This window comes from Sus scrofa, chromosome 8 (genome assembly GCF_054392235.1).
Source record: "Sus scrofa isolate SSC_HxYL_T2T_F1_AM1 chromosome 8, Sscrofa_HxYL_maternal_Yorkshire_Landrace_v2.0, whole genome shotgun sequence".
Lineage (NCBI taxonomy): Eukaryota > Metazoa > Chordata > Mammalia > Artiodactyla > Suidae > Sus > Sus scrofa.
The window spans coordinates 42,240,214-42,257,589 of record NC_139390.1 but is presented as its reverse complement, the minus strand read 5'-3'; positions in this window follow the sequence as shown (position 1 = coordinate 42,257,589).

Below are 17,376 nucleotides of genomic sequence, written 5' to 3'. Positions count from 1 at the left end.
TTAAGGATTTTGATATATATTGCCAAGCTGTCCTCCAGAAATGTTTTACCAGTTTAGCCTCCTCTCAGTGGGATATGATAATGTCCATCTCCCCACATCATCTGTCTCACCATTAGCATTAAAAAGTCTTCACCTTGGATGAATTGTGGAAATTTCTTCTGACTCTTGATTTGTGTTTCCATGGTGCAAATCAGATGGCTTCCATTTGGCTCTTTCTCTACTTAAATGGACTGGTGAACTTCTGGCAAGAAGGTTTTGGCTGCCATTTTTAAGCCACCAGAAGGTGTGGACACATAACAGAATAAGGAAGCCAAAATGGTTTCAAGTCAAAAAGTGCTGGACTCGGGGCCATCTGTCCTGTCCTTGGAAGTTACTCATCTCCTGGGCCCAAGGCACCCATCTGACTTCCTTCCAGCTCTTGGTTCCTGCCTTCCTTCCTTCCTTCCTTCATTCTTTCTTTTTATGTCCGCTCTTTTGCTTTTTCTAGGGCCTCACCCCTGGCATATGGAAGTTCCCAGGCTAGGGGTCAAATCAGAGTTGCAGCTGCCAGCCTACGCCACAGCCACAGCAATGCCAGATCCAAGTTGCCTCTATGACCTACACCACAGCTCATGACAACTCCAGATCCTTAACCCACTGATCAAATCCAGCGATTGAATCCACCTCCTCATGGATACCTGTCGGGCTCATTACTGCTGAGTCACAATGGGAACTCCAAGCTCTTGGTTTCTAAGATCCTTTGTCTTCCTGTTTCAGGGAAGATTCTTGACAGCTCATCCCCAGTATCTGTGGACAGGAAGGTCAATCCAAAGTCACACATATTTGGACACAATTCTTCTGTCTCATTATCCTTTCCTTGCAAATGTCCAACCTTCATAGACATTTGAATCCTGTCTTTGTCTTTGTCTTTGTTCAGGCTAGTAGAGATCCTTCAATTCAACTTGGATAATATTTATTAAATGACTCCATCTTCATGACACACTAGGCATAACAGACACCCACTTCCATTCTTCCCTCCTGGTGAAATCCTTCTCTTTTCTTTCTCTGTCGCAAACTCTTGTTCATCCACCGTTTCCTCCTTGATCTTCTCCCTAGAAGACCCCCAGTGTCAGTGCTGTTGTCATCTTCCCGCTACAGAAGCAGCATGATTGGCTTCTTCCAAGTCTGGTTATTTGACTGCAAGATCACAGTGAACCAGAACCCCTGATCTCATGAGTGAGAGGTTCATTCTTTGACAATTCTAGCTGTATAAGATGCATTGCTTTGACCATAAGCTCCCTTCTAAAACAACAGTACGTGGTGAAAAAAAAAAAAAACAGGGAACAGTGGAGTAACATCTGAACACGTGAGGTGATTTACAGCTTACCTAACATTTGCAGGGGCTCCAAAACTTGAGTCATGTTTTCTCTCTTGCCCAAAGTTTGCAAATAGGACTACAATGGATTTTAACAGAGAGGGAAAACTTTTCGGTTTTCAAGCTGGTTTTTAGCCCTTCTGGGGGGATTCAGTGGAGATTGGGGAACAAAAGCCTGAGTCCTACTGATGGAAAATGGAGTCTGTTGCTTAACACAGAATTAGGATACAGTTTATGGGAAAATAACCTGTATTTTTGTAAGCTGTTTATCCACACAGGCTCGCGTATGGGAACGTGCTGACACATGCACAGATACATGCTCAAATAATGCCACGGTATTTTTAACAGGAACATATGGAGATAGATATAGATGTAGATATATATACATACATCTATATGGATATATATCTAGATACACACACACACATGTTTGTGGGGCTTTTTGAAACGTGAATTGCATTTACAAAAGTTGCATAATCCTATCCTAGAGAGAGGAGCCTGCATGGAAGCTTGGAGATTTCAGAGTCACTCTCTCCTCTCCGTATTTGAAGCACAAGCCAGTGATTGTCATCAGTACTGAGCAGAGGAGTCCATGCCAAAAGGTGACAGAATAGAAAAGTAATCCCCGATGTCAGCTGCTGGGCGTGATAGGGCCGCCCGTGTGTGCCCTCTGTGCCTGCCAGGCCCTGTCTCCCTCTGTTCTGGAAAGTGGAATCCAGCGATAAATGTCAATACATGTACGTTGCCACATGGAAGTGAGCTGGAGCTGTCTGGATCACAAACAGAAGCGGCAGATCTCAAGATGTGGGTGCCAGATGGCACTCAGGAGCTGGGCGTGGGGGATGGTTTTATTAGCAAAGACAAGTGGCCTGGCACCGCTGGGTGCCACCATCTCCCTCTGGGGGTTCCCTCTGGAGCCCATTATCCCATTTGCTTTTAAATGCCCATTAAGCACACAGCCCTCCCTGCTCCTTAATGGCCCGATTGGGGTATATTTGGAGGGGACATGGCTAAGGGGTGCTGCCAAAATCTGTAAATGGGAGGAGGGTGGTACAGGAGAGAAGACTTGTCATAGAGGAACTGTCCCACCAACAAGGCAAGGGGGATTTTTGTTTGTTTGTTTTGAATGAGTGATGACATGACTTTTCCAGCGTAACCAGGCCTGAGTGGCAAGTGTGATGTTACCTGCACGACTCCCACTTTCTTGAAAGCCTGTCTGTGGGGAAGTGTTTGGTAGTCAGGCAGCACAACCATCTCATCACTACTTTCCTTTTTCTCAGAAGGAGGGGGAGGAGAGGGGAGAGAAATACCTTCACAACATTAAAACTTTGTGTTTGCTTTTTTTTTTTTTTTTTTTAGGGCCATACCCACATCATATGGAAGTTCCCAGATTAGGGGTGGAAACGGAGGTACAGTTGCCAGCCTACACCACAGCCACAGCAGCATGGGGTCCCAGCCGCATCTGCGACCTACACCACAGCTTGGGACAACACAGGATCCTTAACCCACTGAGCAAGGCCAGGGATGGAACCTGCATCCTCAGGGATACTAGTTGGGTTCATTACTGCTGCGCCACAACAGGAACTCCCTGTGTTTGCATTCCTGAGCTTTGAATTTTACTGAGCAATTTCCCAGGTACTCACGTCTCCTCTCAGCTGCACTGCTGTCATCTTCAAGTCATTGATGCAGCAGCAGAGACTCCGAGAGGTGGTGACCCTGCTTGCAGTCACACAGTGTGAGCGTCCCACCCCTGAAGTCTAGGGGGGCCTGAGCTTCCCCCCGGCCCGCCCCGAAACCACCACTCACTGATGCCTGCCCTCTGTGTCTGCTCGGCTGCTATAGCAAAATGCCACAGGCTGGGAATGGAGAGCTGATAAAAAGTATTTATTTGTCACAGTTCTGGAGGCCAGAAGTCCAGATCAGAGCACTAGCCTGGTGGGTGAGGGCACTCTGGGGGGTTGTAGACTTTTCATTGTGTCCACAGGGTAGAAGGGGACAGGGGCTCTGTGAGGGTCTCTTTTATAAAAGCACTAACCCCATTGATGAGAGAGCCACCATCCTGACCCAAGGCCCCACCTCCTAATGCCATCACCTTGCAGGGGGGTAGGGGAAGGAGGGCGAGTTAGAATTTCAACATATGAATGAGGGGGCACAAACATCAAGAACCAGTACCTACTATGTGCTATGTGCTTTACACATCTTATTTTAACCCTTTCAACAAGTCTGTGATTCAGGCGTTGTTGTCACATACAGATGTCAAAATTGAGGCTTAGAAGTGGCTAGATTTCTTGTTCAATGTCACATAATTGTTATGTGGCTAAGCTAGGATTTGAACCCATGGCTTCCTTGATTATAAAATCTATACCTTTCTGTTCTAATAAGTACAATAGCTAACAATTAATGGGCACATACTATTTTCCAGGCACAGTTCTAAGGGCTTTATCTGTATTAACGCATTTAATCTTTTTAAAACATGTATTTTTTTTTTTTTTTTTTGTCTTTTGTCTTTTTTTTTGTTGTTGCTGTTGTTGTTGTTGCTATTTCTTGGGCCGCTCTCACGGCATATGGAGGTTCCCAGGCTAGGGTCAAATCGGAGCTGTAGCCACCGGCCTACTCCAGAGCCACAGCAACATGGAATCTGAGCCGTGTCTGCAACCTACACCACAGCACATGGCAATGCTGGATCTTTATCCCACTGAGCAAGGCCAGGGATCAAACCCTCAACCTCCTGGTTCCTAGTCAGATTTGTTAACCACTGGGCCACGATGGGAACTCCTCTTATACCATCTTCCACTATGTTCTATCCCAAGAAATTGGATATAGTTTCCTGTGCTATACAGTAGGACTGCATGCTTAGCCACTCAAAATGTAAAAGTTTGCATCTACCAACCCCAAACTCCCAGTCCATCCCACTCCCTTCCCCCTCCGCCTTGGCAACCACAAGTCTGTTCTCTATGTCTGTGAGTCTGTTTCTGATTTGTAGATAGCTTCATTTGGGTAATTCATTGAATCTTCTATTTTTTTTTTTTTTTTTGTCTTGTCTTTTTTAGGGCTGCACCCATGACATATGGAGATCTAATTAGGCTAGCCTAGGGGTCGAATTGGAGCTGTTGCTTCCAGCCTACACCACAGGCAAGCTGCTCTGCAACCTACACCAAAGCTCACGGCAATGCCAGATCCTTAACCCAATGAGCGAGGCCAGGGATCAAACCTGCAACCTCATGGTTCCTAGTCGGATTCGTTTCTGCTGCACCACAGTGGGAGCTCCAAATTCATTGAATCTTTACAACAAGAATATAAGGTAGACTTTGCTAACATCCCCATTTTACAGATGGAGAAACCGAGGCATGGAAAGGTTAAATGATTTGCTAAAGACTGCACAGCTGGAGATGGGTGGAACCAGGCAGGGTTTGAATTCATGTATAATTTAACTCCAGGATTCACATTTTTAAACATCGCCATATGCTATTTTAGCACCATGCCAGCTGGCAGACTTCAGGGCCATAGATGAGGTTTAAGAAGGCTTTTCGATAAACCCATTTCTTTGAAATTTTTGGAGCCATCCCCCACTCTCTCTCAAGTCAATACCCACTCCTGTATTTGTTCCAGAACTACTTCAACCCTCCAGGGTCTGCTGTGGATCCAAAATGACTGGAGTCTTGCCACTGAAAAATGTAAATGCTGACTGGTAGCCTTGGCATCGACTTGAGAGCTTCTTAGAAATGCAGACCCTCAGCACCAGACTGCTGAACCAGTCTGCTCCATGAGCAGGATGCCCAGGTGACTTGGATGCATGATAGTTTTAGAAACACTGGTCCAAGCAGAAACTTGAGCCTTAAAGGGTATAGTTCTGAGGCTCAATCACGTGCTGGGATTCCCAGGAAGCTTTAAAAAGTACCTATGCCTCAATCCCACCCCTGCAGGTTCTGATTTACTTGCAATCTGAACATTGGGAATTTAAAAGACTCTCCGGGTGATTCTAAAGTGCAGCCAAGGTGGAGAGCCACTGCTGTGGGGATGCCTAGCCATACTCAGCAATTCCTCATGGGTCACCCACAGCCCCATATCCAGACACCTGCATCTGCTTCTGGGTTTGGGGGATTACAGAAATCATCAAAAGGCTGTTCACCTGTAATGAATGGTACTTACTTTCATTTGTGGAACAGTAATTGTAATAGAAATAGCATCATTCAGGCTGGACTGCCCAGGAAAGCTCTCCCTGACCCCACCCTGATATTTCTTCTCCTTTTATTTTGTTAGTTACATGTGAAATAAGCCCCCCACTTACCCTGAATAAAGAAGAGGCTTCAGATGTGATGCTAATTATGCTGACCCTCGAAGGTAGAAGGTCTGACATCCCATTGTGAAGCCCAAGTGTCATCAGAACTGCCCAGAGAGGCAAGATCTGTGTGGCAAAGAATTTGACAGTGAAGAAGAGCTGAGCTTTGATGTTAGATGCCCATGTCCTTGAGGCATGACCTTGTCCATGAATCTGACCTTACAGTAGAGCCATGGGTTTGTGATAAAAATGTAGAGACAGACTCCTTAGGGCAGGACACTTGTTTTTGGTCTGATTTTTACACAAGAAAGTAAGTTCCAAGAGGGCAGGGGCTTTGTTACACTGTGCATTATGTTCAGTGCCCAGCACCCAACACACAGTAGGGGCTTTGTAAGCATTCAATGAATGAACAAGAGGAGATGACAATAAACAGTACCATTTACTGAATTCTCTCTGCATCTTAGACACAGTACAAACATTATTTCCTTCAGTCCTATAACAATCTTAGGGGATAAATTCTTTGTTTGCTTGCCATTAATTTTTCTGTGAAGTAAATAATTCGTCCATTGGTGGTTACTTTCTATTAAGTGGCAAGACCTGGATTCGTACATTTAATTTATATTTATTGAGTGCCAGACACTCTTTAGATATTTGGGCTACACCAGCAAACGAAACAGAAAAGATCCCTTAACTTTATAAATTTGAGGGAGAGGGTCATCCAATAAATAACATAATAAATGTTATATGTTAGGTGTTAAGTATTACAACATAAGATAAATATACTGATGTAGGTATTGCTGTGGAAGTACTTTGTAGATGTGATTATCATCTACTATCAATTGACTTTAAGGCAATTAACCTTGATAATGTGGGTGGGCCTCACCCAACCAGTTGAAGGCCATAAGCATGAAAACTGAGGTTTCCAGGAAGAAGAAATTCAGCCTCAAGACTGTAGCCTTGGAGTTCCCGTCGTGGCGCAGTGGTTAACGGATCCGACTAGGAACCATGAGGTTGCGGGTTCGGTCCCTGCCCTTGCTCAGTGGGTTAACGATCCGGCGTTGCCGTGAGCTGTGGTGTAGGTTGCAGACGCGGCTCGGATCCCGTGTTGCTGTGGTTTTGGCATAGGCCGGCGACTACGGCTCCGATTCAACCCCTAGCCTGGGCATCTCCATATGCCGCGGGAGCGGCCCAAGAAATAGCAACAACAACAACAAAAAAAAAAGACAAAAGACAAAAAAAAAAAAAAAGACTGTAGCCTTACCTCCTACATGAACTTCCAGTCTTCTTTCCTACCCTACAAATTGTGGACTCAAGACAAGGTAGCAACATCAACTCCTGCTTGGGTTTCTAGCCAACGAACCCACCTTGTGAATTTTGGATGTGCTAGCTCCTCAAGTCCTTGAAATAAATCTCTGGAGAACCATGACTGATAGAGATTGAGGTGGTGAAAGTGGAGCACTGCTGTAATGATTGCCTAAACATGTGGAAATGGCTTTGGAATTGTGTAATGGTAGCAGCTAAAGAATTTTAAGCTATATGATAGATGTTATCTTGAAAAGATTATTGGTGGAAATAGACATTAAGGCCATTTTGGTGAAGACTCAGAAAGAAGTGAGAAAAACTGTAGGGAAAACATCTATTGTCTTAGAGAATACATACATTATACAGAATGTTGCTACAGATATGAACATTAAAGGTTCTTTGGGGGAGGCCTCAGAGGGAAATGAGGATTATATTATTAAACATCAGAGGAAAAATATTCCTTGTTATAAAGTGGCATGAAACTTGGCTCAATTCCAGATACCCCCAAGAGACTGTGGGCCACCATATTATTTTAATGTAAAATAGGATTTCCTATAAGCCCAAGTCTGTGGGTTTTGTATACCTGACACTTTGGTCCCCCAAATTAATAATTAATGAACCAAACTGAGAAGAGAGGTAGAGTGGAGTAGTGGTAAAACATTGTGATGGTTAATGTTATGTGTCAACTTGACTGAGTCACACAATGTCCAAATATTTGGCCAAACATTATTTATTCTATTATTTATCTATCTTTTCAAATACAATTATTATTCTAGGTGTGTGTCAGGGAGGATGTTTTTGGATAATATTACCATTTGAATTGGTAGAATGAGTAAAGCAGATTGCCCTCCCTAAAGTGGGTGGGCCTCACCCAATCAATTGGAGGCTTGCATAGAACAAAAAAGCTGACCATTGCATAAGAGGGAATTTTTTCCGCCTTCCTGCCTTTCAAGTGGGACATCAGGATTTTTTTTGTTTGTTTTTTTCGTGGTTTTTTTTCCTCCTGGCTTTGGACTCTAACTGAAGCATTGCCTCTTCCTGTGTCTCAAGCCTGCCAGCCTTTGGATGAACTACACCATTGGCTTTCAGGTCTTCAAACTCAAACTAGAGCTAAACATGGTTCTCCTGAGTCTCTAGCTTTTGACTCCCTTCAGGGCTTCGTATTTGCCTACCTGCATAATTGAGTGAGTCAATTTCTTATAATAAATCTGTTCACACACATGCACACATACATTACATTGATCCCATTTCTCTGCAGAACTCTGACTGATACACATTTACTGTGGTTTTTTAAAATTACTCAATGAATTTATTATATTTATAGTTGTACAATGATCATCACAATCAAATTTTATAGGATTTCCATCCCACAATCCCAGGGCGTCCCCCCCACCCCCCAATACACTTTTACTTTGTAGTTAAACTTGAGTTCAAACCTCAGCTTCATCATCTACTTGATCAAGGAGGCTTGAGCTAGCCATTAACCTCTCTAAATTTGTTTCTTCAACCATAAAATGAGGATATTGGCAAAATCTCAATGATGAGGGTGTGAAGTGACTGCAGGATAATCCTTGTAAAACATTATACCTGGCCTTTAATCAAAATCTCAATAAATATTTAACATTTTCATTAAGGTTAATAAGGTATATCAGGAAACATTTTGGAGATATACAATTCAATACTGCTCTTTCATTAACCAGCTATGTCACCTTGGGTATGTTGTTTGTCTAGGCCTCTGTTTTCTCATCTGTAAAATAGCAATAAGCTAGAACAGAGCTACTTAAAGTAGGGTCCACTATCCACTGGCCATCTGTGAACTGTTACTGGTCAATGATGAGGAATCCAGAGAACCAGTTTGTATGCATTATTTAGAGACTCCCATAGCAATTTGACCAAGTAATTTCATGTCTTTTGAATCTAATAATAAAAAGTTTGGATTTGTATCGTATATGTCTCTACCTTTTTAATTTAACTATTCTTGTCATTTAATTTTATTAGATTTTCAAATGTATCAGTCCATAACACATTAGAGGGGGAAAACCAAGAAGTAATCCTCCAACACAGATACTTTGAAGACTCATATATCAGTGCTTCTGCAATTTCACTGTGCAAAGGGGTCGATTGGGAACCCTGTTAAATGTACAGATTTTGATCTAGCAGGTCTGGGCTGCGGGTGGAGAGTGTGCAGTTTTGACAAGCTCTTAGGTGATGCTGATTTACTGGGCCATAGGTCACTCTGTGTGGCAAGACCTAGGTAACTCCTATTACCACAGATTGATTAATTAATGCCCTATATTCCTACAAAATGGAAGTACAGAAACATGAGAAAATTAAGGTGATCTCTGAGGCCTTCCAAACCTGTCTTTCTTTGGGACTTTTACATGGTTTGTTCAATTTTTGAAAAGGTTTTAATATGGTAATTGAGGATGGTCAACATGCTGTATTCCATTTTTATCTAGAAACTTGGAGGTTAAGATAACTCTACTTGGATCACCAAGCCTTCTGCATCAGGATGCTAGGGATGCATTTCTATATAGTTTGATTCAGTCCAATGATATTTTTAGAGACAAATTGTTCAGACCAGATAAATCACCACTCTGGTCAGGGCATCTGTCCTTTGGAAGCCAGGGTCTTGTTTAGCCATCAGAGGGGCCTCGTGCTAGACTCTCAACACAGCTAGCATGCTTGACCTTAAAGAGAAGAATACAAGGACCCAGACATAAGTGCAAATGAAGGGTGATCAATGAAATGCATTAAATGAATATATGTGGGAGCAAAAGAGGAAGGAGATTGTCATACTCTGCTACAGGTTTTAAGGACGAAATTTGCAATAAAAAGGAACATGAACTAGCCTTTGTAACATGAAAGAGCAGGAGGTAGACACAGTGCTACTGGAGCTTGAGCAGTGGAGGTGAGGGGCCTGACTGGAACTGTATCCACAGTACACAGGACTGTGCTGGAATCAGACCAGGAAGGTGAGGGGGCAAGAGGAGAAAAACCCCAGCCACTCTGCTACCTTCCAGTCTCTACTGGTGCCTCCTTTTTGCCAAACCAACTGGCAGCCAGATGGCAAGTGATTCTGAGTTTTGCCATCTATGGACGTCAGCCTCCAGGGATACAGAACAAGACAGGGATGGTGGAGAATGGACTCAGAGAAGCATGTGGAGCATGACCAGCACAGACCCCACATTCTATAATGTGATGATACTGTCCATTTTGGGGACATCCAACTTCACATCCAAACGTACATTGGCAACCACTGCTGAGTATTCACCACTACACTGAGCTGGAGCCAAACAATACCATGCCCCAGAGGAATTGCTAGAGTTGAGCTGGTTCAATCCAAGATAGATTTCTGGAGGGAGTGTCTTCAGTTCCCAGGTGGTATAGTAGTTAGGAACTCAGTGCTTTTACTGCTGCAACTCAGGTTCACTCCCTGGTCTGGGAACAGAAATTCCCCTATCAAGCCACTGCGCTCAGGGCCAAAACACATACATACAAAAATAATAAATGTCTTTAAAAATACAAAGTTTTTTTGAGGTGAACTCCTAAGGAGGTGAGAGATTTGAGTTTGGGAAAAAGAGAAAGGCACCTGAGGCAGAGATAATAGTCTGAGTAGCTTGCAGGTATAAAGAGGAATGCTTAGGAATCAACACCAAACAAGCTAGTTGGATAAGGGCATCAGATCTTGATTTGAATATTAAATGGCTCTTTTTTTTTTCCCACTGTACAGCAAGGGGATCAAGTATCCTTACATGTATACATTACAATTATATTTTTTTTCCCCACCCTTTGTTCTGTTGCAACATGAGTATCTAGACAAAGTTCTCAATGCTACTCAGCAGGATCTGCTTGTAAAGCTATTCTAAGTTATGTCTGATAAGCCCAAGCTCCCAATCCCTCCCACTCCCTCCCCCTCCCATCAGGCAGCCACAAGTCTCTTCTCCAAGTCCATGATTTTCTTTTCTGAGGAGATGTTCATTTGTGCTGGATATTAGATTCCAGTTATAAGTGATATCATATGGTATTTGTCTTTGTCTTTCTGGCTCATTTCACTCAGTATGAGAGTCTCTAGTTCCATCCATGTTGCTGCAAATGGCATTATGTCGTTCTTTTGTATGGCTGAGTAGTATTCCATTGTGTATATATACCACCTCTTCCGAATCCAATCATCTATCGATGGACATTTGGGTTGTTTCCATGTCCTGGCTATTGTGAATAGTGCTGCAATGAACATGCGGGTGCATGTGTCTCTTTTAAGTAGAGTTTTGTCCGGATAGATGCCCAAGAGTGGGATTGTGGGGTCATATGGAAGTTCTATGTATAGATTTCTAAGGTATCTCCAAACTGTTCTCCATAGCGGCTGTGCCAGTTTACATTCCCACCAACAGTGCAGAAGGGTTCCCTTTTCTCCACAGCCCCTCCAGCACTTGTTATTTGTGGATTTATTAATGATGGCCATTCTGACTGGTGTGAGGTGGTATCTTGTGGTAGTTTTGATTTGCATTTCTCTTATAATCAGCGATGTTGAGCATTTTTTCATGTGTTTGCTGGCCATCTGTATATCTTCCTTGGAGAAATGTCTATTCAGGTCTTTTGCCCATTTTTCCATTGCGTTGTTGGCTTTTTTGCTGTTGGGTTGTATAAGTTGCTTATATATTCTAGAGATTAAGCCCTTGTCGGTTGCATCATTTTAAACTATTTTCTCCCATTCTGTAAGTTGTCTTTTTGTTTTCTTTTGGGTTTCCTTTGCTGTGCAAAAGCTTTTCAGTTTGATGAGATCCCATGGGTTTATTTTTGCTCTAATTTCAATTGCTTTGGGAGACTGACCTGAGAAAATATTCATGATGTTGATGCCAGAGAGTGTTTTGCCTATGTTTTCTTCTAGGAGTTTGATGGTGTCCTGTCGTATCTTTAAGTCTTTCAGCCATTTTGAGTTTATTTTTGTGCATGGTGTGAGGGTGTGTTCTAGTTTCATTGCTTTGCATGCAGCTGTCCAGGTTTCCCAGCAATGCTTGCTGAATAGACTTTCTTTTTCCCATTTTATGTTCTTGCCTCCCTTGTCAAAGATTAATTGACCATAGGTGTCAGGGTTTATTTCTGGGTTCTCTATTCTGTTCCATTGGTCTGTCTGTCTGTTTTGATACCAGTACCACACTGTTTTGATGACTGTGGCTTTGTAGTATTGCTTGAAGTCTGGGAGAGTTATGCCTCCTGATTGGTTTTTGTTTCTCAGGATTGCTTTGGCGATTCTGGGTCTTTTGTTGTTCCATTAAATGGCTCTTGAATATAAGGGAATGACATACTACAGAGTGAGAAGAGTAATAATAATAATAATAATGCAAATGATAATAAAATATCTGTGCATTGTAAGTTAGAGATAAAATCATCTTCCATTGTAATTTTTCACATACATCAAGTCTTTTACACTTCACAGCAATCTGATGGGGTTGGTAACAGAATCATCTTCATCATTTTAAAGAAAGAAGAACTAAGGGCCAGAGCAGAAGTGCTTTGACAAATGAGGTAGACGATATTATTGTTCAAAAATGTTTTCTATCCTTCCCATTGGAATTCTCTTTATCATCTCCTCCCTGATGGATAACTTTTTGATTATACTGGTCCCATTGACATCAAGCTTGGTTATATGACTTACTTTAGCCAATGAAATGTGAGAAAAAATGATAATTGCCACTTGGAAGCAGAACCTTTAAGATCCATTGGATTCAGCCTCTAGGTAGAGGCTGCCCTGTGAACCTGGGTCTTAGCATGAAGAGAACCTGAACAGATCAATGGCCAATAACCCACACTGGACATGTAATGAGAGCAAGAATTGGTCTCTCTGATATTGTAAGCCATTGAGAGGTGGGAGTCATTTGTTAAAGCAACACAGCCTAGCCTGGCCTGACTGAGTAAACATGAATACCCATTTCCTCCTGATTGCTCCATTCCAAATACTCACTTCCAGGTTTCATTGCACTTGATCTCTCTGTCGTATTTAATACTTGATTGGGCCCTCTTTCATGAGGCCTCTACCTCTTCTTCCTACTGCACTGTTGATGTTCACCAAAGTTCTGGCCTTGGATCATCTTATTTGACACATATTCCCTGGACAATTATGCTTATACTCCTGGCTTCATCAGTAAATGCGTGAGTTCCGTAAGAACTGGAGTGGGATGTGGGGGCACATTTTACCTACAGCTTTGATGCCAGAGCCAAAGAAGAATATCAGATCATGTCTAAAGGAAAGAGTGAGGGGAAGCTTAAAGCATTAATCGGCCATCAGAATGAAGAAGCTCAAGGTAATGGGAGCTGAGCTGTAGAACCAAGTGCGAATAGAGGACTGAGCAAGATGAGAGTGAGAATGAGCCTGCCCTTCATACATCCCCTTAGTGTGTTGGAGGCAATGCTGGATCACAGCCCCTCTATATTCTGGACAACTTCCGTGCTGTTGATAATGCCAGGAGAAATGTGATGTTGGTAATGTTGGGAAAGGTGAAGAAGGGAGTGATGAAAATGGCAGCTATAATTAATTGCTCTGAAAAATAATGTGTTTTGATTGGAGGAGTTAAATTCTGCAGTGGCTGGACTGGTGAACCCATTCATGGTCCACCTGTGAGGGCAGCACAAGTGAGAAGTTGGCATCTCCAGTTGCCTATGTTCTTGAGATAACAGGGGTGATGGTACACAGGTGGATACAGACATGGAGGGCTTTAGTTAGTACCTCAAATTGAGGATGCCCCAACCTGGTCTCATTCCTCTTCACCAATTCTTTGGTGCTTCTGTCTTCTGGCTCTCTAGGGGTATTTGGAATATGGGGAGTTACTTTTTAGATGTCACAATGACCAGGAAATGCTACTGGAATTTAGTGGATTGGGCCAAAGACTCCAAATATTTTATTTGTTTGTTTGTTTCAGGGCCACACCTGCAACATATGGAAGTTCCCAGGCTAGGGGTCGAATTGGAGCTACAGCTGCTGGCCTACACTACAACCACAGCAATGTGGGATTCCAGCCATGTCTGCAACCTACATTACAGGTCATGGCAGTGCCGGATCCCTGACCCACTGAGAAAGGTCAGGGATGGAACCTGCATCCTCGTGGATACTAGTCAAATTCGCTTCCTCTGTGCCACAATAGAATCTCCTGCCAAACATTTCTAAATGCACTAGAGAGTCCCACACTGAAAGAATTTTCCTGTCCAAAATGCCACTAGCACCTTTTATTAAGAAACACTACATGAATGTCATCATTGGATATCAAATTACCCAGGAAAGAAACCTGAAAGTCATCCAAGATTCCTTCTTCTCTCTTCTGCCTTCCTGCGGCTAAGCTGTCACTGAGTTTTATTAATTATGCCTCCTAAATAATTCTCAAATCAATGTCCTTCTCTTCATTCCCACTGTCTTATACTGGCCTCCAAGTCTTCCTCTTAGACTGAAAGTTGCTTCTACACAGAAGATGTCACTAAATATTTGTTGAATGAATGCATTTTAACTCCTACTGCTTGCTCTTCCTTACAGTGAGCATTCTAAAATGCATATCTGAGCAGTCTACTCCTGTTTTTAAACCTCACTTGCCCCCCACCATCCTCTGGGTAATAATCAAACACAAGCCCCTTATCTCACCTTCTAGCAGCATCATCTACCATTCTTCCATGAGAACATTTGCTCCACCTTTTACAAACTGTCATTGATAAACTCTGACCATTTTTGACTCTGTATATTCTGTTCTCTGTGCTGGAAGGACCCTTGGTCCCTGAATGACTGATTGATAATTCTGGACCTTAGCCAACATGTGATTCCTTCTGGGAAGCCCTCCCTCCAACAGCTGGACTGGCCCTTCACTACACCTCCATGACAACTGTTTTTGTTTTTTTGCTTTTTAGGACTGTACCCATGGCATGTGGAGGTTCCAGTTGGAACTACAGCTGCTGGCCTACACCTCAGCCACAGCAACACAAGATCCTTAACCCACTGAGCAAGGCCAAGGATCAAACCCACAACCTCGTGGTTCCTAGTTGGATTCATTTCTGCTGCACCGCAACGGGAACTCCATACCTCCATGACATCTGAATCACACATCTCCATCACACTGTGCCAATATCCTCTGTTCCACACCCTTCCTCTCCATTACATTGTGGGATCCAGGCAGCCTGCATTTCATTTCTCCTTCTTCCAGGTCCTGCACAGTCCCAAGCTCATAGTCATTCAATCAGTGCCTCACGCATCAGAAGAAACTAGCCAAGGCCACACAGTCCATAAGAAGCAAAGCTGACCTTCTTCAGATCTTCAGCCTCCAGCGCACTCCATTGTCTCTCATGGAATTTAGGAAGTAAAAAATCAGTTACTGGCTTGCTGCATGAATTCTGGAATAAATGGAATATTAGTGAAACTGGAAAACCATGAGTAGAGTTCATTCAACTTTCAAAAACGTCTAAGGAGGAGTTCCCATTGTGGCATAGTGGAAACAAATCCAACTACTATTCATGAGGATTCAGGTTCGATCCCTTGCCTCGCTCAGTGGGTTGGGGATCCAGCATTGCTGTGAAGTGTGGTGTAGGCTGCAGACACAGAACAGATCCCTTGTTGCTGCTGCTGTGGTGTAGGCCAGCATCTATAGCTCCAACTCAACCCCTAGCCTGGGAGCTTTCCTATGCCTCAGATGCAGACCTCAAAAGCAAAAAGCAAACAAACAAGTAAAAATGTCTATGGAGCACTTACTGTGTCCAGGAACAGAGATAAGAAATATTTGGATGGAAGGTGCAAGAGTTCTGAAGGTTGGATTCTGCGGGGCTGCAGCAGATGAGGGAGCATGGCCAGGAAGTCCCAGAATCCAGTGGGTACCACCTTCAGACCAGGCGCTCAGCCAGGAGGGGGCCTGACCTCAGGAAGTTAGTAAGTTGAGTAAGGCTAGACTGTTGGTCACCACCAGAAAGAGCCTCAGGGATTCCTGCACAGCCAGCGTACCATTTTCCTTCTCCTGTCATTTTGTGGGGGAACCGAGATGAATTACCAAAGGAAAAATGTCTAGGAGGCTTAGCCAAGTTTCCTCCCACCTCGTTCATCAGCCAGAAAAAAAGAAGCTGTCCTTCCCAGAGGAAATAGTGTATTAAAACTCACTGTTTATCAACAGCACCACCTGGCACATCTTCAGCCACTAGTTGCTGTTACGACTAGAAAAGGGAGCAAAAGAAATAGAAGCTTGTTGTTTCAAACACCTGAATGGGAGGGAAGGAGAGGGGAAGTCAGCAAGACAGGGCCCTGGAGGTCATTAAAAAATCCAAGCCCCTGGAGTCTTGATAGCATCTGAGTTGTGGAAACAGCATCCTCCAGGTCATGGCTCCACTGGGAACCCTTCAAGGGTGAGCAGGCAGGAAGCAGGAGCACAAAAGCTAAGATGTGGGGAATGCTCTGATCTGCAAGCACCATGGCATCTTCCTGCCTGCTGCTTGGATGGTCACAAGCAACCTACGGGGCTTAAAAAATCTTCTCGGGGTTTTGACAGGTGCTGGGAAAGAACAGGATGGTGAGAAACCAGTGTGAGCATGCAGCCCAGTCCTTGTTATAAACTGGACTTAGGAAAGGGATGGTGGCTTTGTAGACAGGGACCAACATGTGGAAATGTGCAAATCGGGAGTTCCTGAGAGCTGGCCAGATCTGTAAAATGTTATACCCCTATTTTCACATTCATTTTGATTTCCTCACTCAAGTTTTACAAGGACAATGGGACACACAATAAAATGGGTTTCAGTGGAGAAAATAAACTTTCAGTTACTAAATATGTTGCTTTTGGAAAGTTTGTGTTTTTATGATTTTTTTTTCTATGAAAATTAAGAATCTCAGGTCAGTTTGGTTACTCAAATCCGGACAAAAGAACATGGTATTTCAATTTTTTGTGCAAGACAAACTTAGGAAGAATAGCTTTCTTTATTAAAACTTTAAAATCATTAAGGTAAAAAATATTTTAAAATTAATTTGGGAGTTCCCATCATGGGCTCAGCAGAAACGAATCCTACTAGGATGCATAAGGATGAGGGTTATATCCCTGGCCCCACTCAGTGGGTTAAGGATCCTGTGTTGCCATGAGCTGTGGTGTAGGTCAAAGACATGGCTCAGATCTGGCTTTGCTGTGGCTGTGGTGTAGGCTGGCAGCCGCAGCTCCAATTCGACCCCTAGCCTGGGAATTTTCATATGCCATAGGTGAGGCCCTAAAAAGCAAAATAAATAAATAGATAAAATTAATTTATGACTTATCACTTCTTCTGGAGGTTCTGATGATTGAAACTCACATCTGATGCTGGGATCTGGCTTATCCTGGCCTTTGCAACACATTCCTACAGGCTTTCTAGCTGGGCTTTCCTCTTACAATGGGTTCAAACTCTCCTGAGAGTCAAACCTAAGTCCTAAGCAAATCACCATAAAGCCTTTTTCTAGGATCTG